We start from the raw sequence: 8,032 nt of genomic DNA on the forward strand, positions 1-8,032 counted from the left end.
TTGTGGAGAGGAATGTGTGGGAGGTTGCCTTCTCATCTAAGAGGGAATGTTTCCAAGGTTTCATCTATTAGGTATGACCTTTGCTATAGTCTTTTGTAGATAGCTCTTACCACACTGAGATTCAATTTTTTCAAACTTTCTTTCTATTAAGATTATATATGTGCATTGCTAGATGGTACCTTATTCCTTTTACATACAGCTAGACTCAATTTGCCAATATTTTGTGTAGAATTTTTGCATCTATGTTCACGAGTAAGATTGCTATATAACTTCTCTAGAGCCTCACTTACAGATTGGGGCAGGGAATCAGAGAACGCAGTTCCCAGCCTACAACTTAAACTTGGAACAGTTTTCTAAAACAACAAGTTGGCTGTATCTTCTATTTCTTAACTACGAACCGCTTTATAGTTCTACACATCAGCCATTTGTCTTTGAAAACCCACATCCTTACCCTTATTTAAAGTAAAACCTCCAAAGATTCCACTACCAATTCTCAAGTGTTTCTCTCCACGAAAATCTTTGCCAAGACAAAAAAGATTTCGTTAAACTGGGGAGAAATGCCTATGTGTGTACCATGCATGCCCATCCTCCCATATACTCGTTGGTCCCCCAACGTTTGTGGTGCCTTTGTACCTACCAACAAAAACCTGTCTTCCATTGTAGAGAATTACCCCTAAACATGTTCTTACTGGGTAAAATCTCCTGACAAGAAAATAAAAGGTGGGACTTCCCTGGTGGCGTAGTGGTTAAGAATCCACCTGCCAACGCAGGGGACACGGGCTCGAGCCCTGGTCCGGGAAGATCCCACATGTCACCGAGCAACTAAGCCCGTGCGCCACAATTACTGAGCCCGAATGCCACAACTACTGAAGCACCCGCACCTAGAGCCGGTGCGCCACAACAAGAGAAGCTACCGCGAGGGGGAGCCCGTGCACTGCAACAAAGAGTAGCCCCCCTGCTCGCCACGACTCGAGAAAAGTACCCGTGCACACTAACAAAGACTCAACACGGCCATAAATAAATAAATAGATTTTTCAAAATTTCTTTTAAAGAAAATAAAACATTAATTTTTGTTTCTCAAACAGATAATACTGTTAATATTTCTCACGTAGTCTACACTGCATTCTGGTATGCAGATGAGCTAGACGTGGAGGGGCCAAAAGCACTTGACTCTGCAGCTGGGGGGACAGCTCATCTCTAAGCCCTGTCTTCCATGCAGCAAGCACTTGTGTTCACCCGCTGTCCTATCACACCACATTACCTGCCCGCTTCCAGCTCTGCCTGTCTGGGGTTCCTTTCTCTTTACAAAAATATTCAGTCCTCTGCCATCTTCCCAGGCTCTCCCACAGCCCACCGACCCCTTTTATAGCACTTGTCACCTCGGCCCCTGCCCTGGTACACCCCACACACAGATCGGCCTGGGCGCCGGCGGCAGGAGGGACTGCCCTGGCTTGGGCTTCTCCACCTGGCACCCTTCCGTCCCCTTTCCTGCCCTTCCAGTCAGCCTAAGAGCCTGACCGCAGCCTGCAGCCTCCATCTGCCCATGCCCAACTCCAAGTCCAGGCTGCCCTGGCATCCAGGCCAGCTCCCCGTGCTCCTGTCCTCAGGGCAACGCCGAGGACTTAGAGGTGAAAATAGACAGCATTCAGGCGGACATCTTGGCGACCAAAAAAGTCAATGTCACCAAAGGTGAGTGGGGTGTGAGGGGGCCTGGGGCAGAGGTGCGGGCGGCACCCAGACTCAGGCTCATCTCCCTGTCCCCAGAGCTGTATCTCAGTGGCCTCTCCGACAGCACCATGAGCTTTTACTTGGGCCATTGTAATCAGGGTCAGGTGGCCTACATCACACACTTCCAGAAAGAGGCTGTGGAAGCAAAGGACTAACAGAGCCTCCAAGGCAAGCCAGGAAGCCGAGGCTGTGTGGCAGGGAAGCCTGGCAGAAGGAAGGAGCCAGGGCCAAGCTCCGGTTGACTCCTCTTGGCCCTTGGTGGGAAGCTGGGGTTCTGCCCGCCAGAAGAGGAAAAGGAGAGCTGGCTGGGAAGGGTTCAGTAAACAAACGGTCTTGCTACCTATCTGGTGTCCGTGTGTGGAGGGCAGAGGGAGATCTAGTGAGAGTCATGATGATGGGTCGGGGTGCCTCTGCCCACCAAGGATAAAAGCTGGTCTGAGGGGAAGGACCACCAACGTCGTAGAAGATTCAAGGGCACAGCCTGAGGAGCGGGCCTTACCTCAGCTCCCTGCTGGCCCCTGCGCTCTCCCATCCAGGACACCACACCGACCTGGTTTTTCTCCTGCCTCTCCGGTTGCTTCCTTTCATTCTCTTTTGCTGGTTCCTCCTCTTCAACCCAGTTTCCTTCAAGGTGGAGTGAGGCAGGACTCTGTGACCTGGAGCCTCATCCCTACGTTTACACCCTGGGGATTCCATTGCCTTAAATACCACTTCTGTGCAACGGCTCCCACAGTTCTATTATTTCCAGATAAACATTTCTATGTCATTGTGTTGTCGACGAATAATTTAATCAGTTGATCTAAGAAAGCAATGGAAAATTTTATTCGAGCCAAATTGTGGCGTATAAGCCGGGAACAGCCTCTCAGAAAGCTCCAAGAACTGTTCTGCCTGTGAGAGGTCAAAGCACAGTTATCCAGGGCTTTGTACCTTAAATGACGTACACAGTGACATTCACACAATCCAGATCGACACCTACAAAGCAAGTAATGGGTCATGGGTCATCAGGGCCCCTTACAAGATCAAGAAGGAAGGTTATCTCCTAAGGACTTACCTCATTGATACTAAGAGAATGTTGCTTTTTAGAGTTGAGCAGGTATTTCTGCCGATGGGGAGGTTGGTCGATGCATGGTGCAGATACGCAATGCACAGTAGAGGGAGGAGAGGAGGCCAAAGGGCAGAGGAAAACTTTTATGTTCAAATTTTCCTTGACTCGCTTTAGAATATGGATTTATATTTCATCAGTGTCCAAAACTGACCTCCCAGTCCTGTGCCATCTTCCCCAACTCAACTGATGGCAACTCATCCTTCCTGCTTCTCAGAACAAAATCGTGGTGTTCTCCTTGATGTCTCTCTTTAACCTCTGGATCCATCCTGTCTGTTGACTCTACCTTCCAAATATATCCAGAATCCAACTATGTCTCACTACCTCCATTGCTGATACTCAGGTCCAAGCCACCATCATCTCTCCTCTAGCTGACTCCGCTTTCTGCCCCATTCTCTTTGTCAACGCAGCAGCCAGAGTGCTCCTTGTAAACTTCAGATTCTGTCACTCTGCTCAGAACCTTGCAGGGCTCTCCATTTCACTGAGTAAAGCCCAAGCCCTTACTGTTATGGCCTCCAGGGTGATCTAGTCTCCCATGACTTCTGAACTCTCTCCTACTTCTCTCTCTCTCTTCTTCACTGGGCTCCAAACACATTGGCTGTGTGGTTCTTGAAGGTGACAAAACAAGCTCCTGCTTTAGGGCTTTTGTGCAGACTTTTCTGCTCAACACATGAGAGAGGTTCTATTCCTAGAACCCTCACCCCAGGTGTCTGCATGGCTCACTCCTTGACCTCCTTTCAACTCTTTACACAAAAGGTATCTTCTCAGGACTTACCTCGTGGTGCAGTGGGTAAGAAACCGTGCTCCCAATACAGGGGGCCAGGGTTCGATCCCTGGTTAGGGAACTAGATCCCACGTGCACGCCACAACTAAGGAACTGGCGAGCCACAACTAAGGAGCCCGCCTGCCGCAACTAAGACCCGGTGCAACCAAATAAATAAATAATTGTTTAAAAAAACAAAGTTATCTTCTCAGGGACGGTTACCCTTTTTTAAGTCACATCACACACTACCAACCCCTATACTCTGACCCCCAATGCCTACCACTGCTGTTTTTTCCATAGCACTTATTTGTGTGTTATTTATTTATTGTCTGTCTCCCCACCTGAATGTAAGCTCCAGTAGGGCAGGGATATTTGTTTTCATTACTGATATGTCCCAGATGCTGAGAACAATGCCTGGCACATACGAATGAACGACCGAGTTACTGGGAGGGAATTGTCCCTCAAAGTCAGAGGCCATGAAGTCAGATGGCAGTAATTCTCCAGGGTGCCACAAGAGGGCATCACGGGCCCTGATCTTGTTGGTCAAAGGCAGCCTAATTTACCCCAAACTGGGATTTTTGAGCCTCAGCTTTCCTCTATTTGGGCAGAGGGAGGAGAGAAAAGCTAACGAAATATCGGTATGTTTTCCATAAAGCCAAATGGATTTCCTGTTTGAAAGACGTGTCCTGTCCTTTGGTGTCAAGTCACTCTTACTGTTTTTAGTCTTGGAATGGCCTTTTTGTAGAATCATGATTTTAACATCCAGTACCCCAGAAATTTTTTGGAAATTTTAATAATTGGAAAATCCAAAAATCTGGAAACCACTAGTCTAAGACGATAACACTTTAATAACAATGGAACTTTAAAACATGAAATCTTAGGGGACTTCCCTGGTGGTCCAGGGGCTAAGACTCCACGCTCCCAATGCAGGGGGTCCAGGTTCGATCCCTGGTCAGGGACCTAGATCCCACATGCTGCAACTAAGTGTTCTCATGCCGTAGCTAAAGATCATGCATGCCGCAGTTAAGACCTGGCTCAGCCAAATAAATACTTTTCAAAATAAATAAATAAAAATGAAATCTTAAGTATAATACAAATATCCAAAAGAAATATACGTTACATGAAATTTATTACTATACATATATTTTCCCCCAACTTTTTTTTTTATAACTTAGATTCTTCTTTTTTTTATTTTTTATTTTTTTTATTTTTTATTTTACAAATTTAATCAGTTATACATATACATATGTTCCCATATCCCCTCCCTTTTGCGTCTCCCTCCCACCCTCCCTATCCCACCCCTCCAGGCGGTCACAAAGAACCGAGCTGATCTCCCTGTGCTATGCGGCTGCTTCCCACTAGCTATCTACCTTACGTTTGGTAGTGTATCTATGTCCATGCCGCTCTTTCACTTTGTCACAGCTTACCCTTCCCCCTCCCCATATCCTCAAGTCCATGCTCTAGTAGGTCTGTGTCTTTATTCCTGTCTTACCCCTATGTTCTTGATGACATTTTTTTCCTTAAATTCCATATATATGTGTCAGCATACAGTATTTGTCTTTCTCTTTCTGACTTACTTCACTCTGTATGACAGACTCTAGGTCCATCCACCTCATTACAAATAGCTCAATTTCATTTCTTTTTATGGCTGAGTAATATTCCATTGTATATATGTGCCACATCTTCTTTATCCATTCATCCGATGATGGACACTTAGGTTGTTTCCATCTCCGGGCTATTGTAAATAGGGCTGCTATGAACATTTTGGTACATGTCTCTTTTTGAATTATGGTTTTCTCAGGGTATATGCCCAGTAGTGGGATTGCTGGGTCATATGGTAGTTCTATTTGTAGTTTTTTAAGGAACCTCCATACCGTTCTCCATAGTGGCTGTACCAATTCACATTCCCACATTCCCATTTCCAAAAGTTCAAAACTACAAAAAGTTGAAAGAATGAGTACCTATGACCCATTTTCTTTCTCTCGCTCTCTTTACTGGGCTATTTGAAAGTTTCAGATATCATGACATTTCACTACTAAATATTTCACATTACGTGTCTACTAAGAATAAGGCCGTTCTCCTCCATAATTACTAGATCATTATTGTGGTAGTGTGAGTCATCGCCTCCACATACATCCACATCCTAATCCCAGGAACCTGTAGATATGTTACTTCACATGGTACAAGGGATTTTGCAGGTGTGATGAAGGATCTTGAGATGGGGAGATTCTCCTGGATTATCTAGGTGGGCCCCAGGTAATTACGAGGGTCTTTTTACGGCAGGAGGATCCAGAGTTAGGAGATGACACGACAGAAGCAAGAGATTTGGAGCGCAAGGAAGGGGTCACAGGCCAAGGAATGAAGCCAGCTTTCTAAAGGCAAGGGAACAGATTCTCCCTGGAAGCCTCTAGAAAGAATGCAGCCCTGTCAACACCTTAATTCTTCACTCCTGGCCTCCAGAAGTTGTTTTAAGTCACTAAGCGTGTGATAATTTGTTACAGCAGCAAGAAAACAAATACAATTATTAACTGAATAGCGTCACGTGAAATAGAGTACATACTAAAATTTCCACAAGGGTACCAAAAGTGTACCTTCTCCTTTCTTCCTGCCTTCCTTTTCTTGGTGTGTTCTGGGGTGTTTGTTCAGGATCCAGTTAAGGTTTGTATATTGCATTTGATTGTCATGCAGTATAAGCTTTTTTTTGTCTGTCTAACATTGTAACACTGTCTAATATTGTACATATTTTGGGCTGTGTTGGCTCTTCGTTGCTGCGCGCGGGCTTTCTCTAGTTGCGTGGAGCGGGGGCTGCTCTTCGTTGCGCTGTGCGGGCTTCTCACTGCGGTGGCTTCTCTTGTTGCCGAGCACGGGCTCTAGGCACGTGGGCTTCAGTGCTTGTGTCACTCGGGCTCAGAGGTTGTGGCACGCAGGCTCTAGAATACAGGCGCAGTAGTTGCGGTACCCGGGCTTAGTTGCTCCATGGCATGGGGGAGATTCCGGGACCAGCGCTTGAACCCGTGTCCCCTGCCATGGCAGGCGGACTCTTAACCCCTGCACCACCAGGAAAGCCCTAAGCTTACTTCTAAAGTTAAAATTTATAGCAATTACTTGCTGTCTTGATCCACATTAGAAACTGGAAACTTCAGATGATCTTGAGCATGTTTCCTCTTCTTTTTTTGGGGGGGGGGCGCACCGCACGGCCTGCTGGGTTTCATTTCCCCAACCAGGGATAGAAGCCGCGCCCTCTCCAGTGGAAGCGTGGAGCCCTAACTCCTAGAGCGCCAGAGAATTCCTAGGATTTCTTATTTTTAACAGTTCTAGTTTTAAGGCTAAACTACCTCATCAGAAAGTATGTATATAAATACATATCATACGGAAATCAACCAACTATACTTCAATTTTTTGGAAGTGTTTTAAAAAGCCACGTTACACAAGTGCGGCAGTTAGAACCACAGTCCCAGAGGGGAGGGCCGCGCCCGAGGTGCTCACGTACTGCCTTGAAAAACCTTTGCAAACAGAGATGCCCAAGCCTGAACTTGAATTCAAGACCCGAACCAAAGCCAGGTTAAGCGATTAGTCTACAGCTAGCAACCGTCTATTGGACGACTGACTGCTCTGTGCCAGGCCCCGTGCCAGGCACAAGAAGCAGTTCAAGTTTAATGCCTTGTGGTCTCCAACGTGGAAACATAAAAACTCGAAGCCCTAGGAACAAAGTGTGTTCTCCAGCTTGTGAGTATTTGAATTCCTTATAACTGGGCTGCGGGGTGGGGGGGGGGGGAGCGCTCGCGTTAAGGAAGCGGGGGGTGGGGGGCGATTCTCTCACGCCTGCTTCTTTTCTTCCCCGTCCCACTGCCGGGTGCCGCCTTCCTCGAACCAGGACCAATACCACACAACTGTGCGAACACCAGCTGCACCGTCCACAACAGGCTCGCTTCCTGCAGACAACCTCACAGGAACATGACACAACACCTTGCTCCCCCCGGCAAGTCCAGCTGCCTACGAATGACAGCCACAAAATCGCAAGCACGGATCACCCCTATATTACACCGAGCTCGCTTTGACTCTGCTGGGACTGCAGGCGCTTGGTCGGCTTCCGAAACCACAGGGACGTGACGCTTCTCAACACGAGAATACCAACAAACCAACCATCAAGGTGAAAACACGACACAGCGAAAAGTAATCCCGAGAGAAACACAAACCCGAACACACCACCACAAAAACGGCCTACAACAAAGTCGAAACAGCATCACTCTTTCCACCACGTGGAATGCTAACAGCAGACACACACCGAAGCACAACACGTTCTTCTTTTTGCACAAACTTATTAGCCTTGCGAAGACAAGGCTTCCAAAAATTGTTGAGCCACTCTGAATTATTTCTCTCCACGAAAATCTTCAGTAAAAGGCGAAAGATTTACGCGTGTTGAAGAGAAACCCCTCCAA

The 8,032-nt window shown here is 46.9% G+C and overlaps 1 non-coding gene across 1 annotated transcript; it reads right to left on the bottom strand.

The window, feature by feature from the left end:
• Positions 1 to 7,916: 7,916 nt before the first annotated feature.
• Positions 7,917 to 8,032, bottom strand: LOC132484840 (U5 spliceosomal RNA). Its single transcript, XR_009531381.1, has one exon. It is a non-coding gene; the product is annotated as a U5 spliceosomal RNA (small nuclear RNA).

The sequence above is a fragment of the Mesoplodon densirostris genome, chromosome 2, assembly GCF_025265405.1.
Source record: "Mesoplodon densirostris isolate mMesDen1 chromosome 2, mMesDen1 primary haplotype, whole genome shotgun sequence".
Taxonomy (NCBI): Eukaryota; Metazoa; Chordata; class Mammalia; order Artiodactyla; family Ziphiidae; genus Mesoplodon; species Mesoplodon densirostris.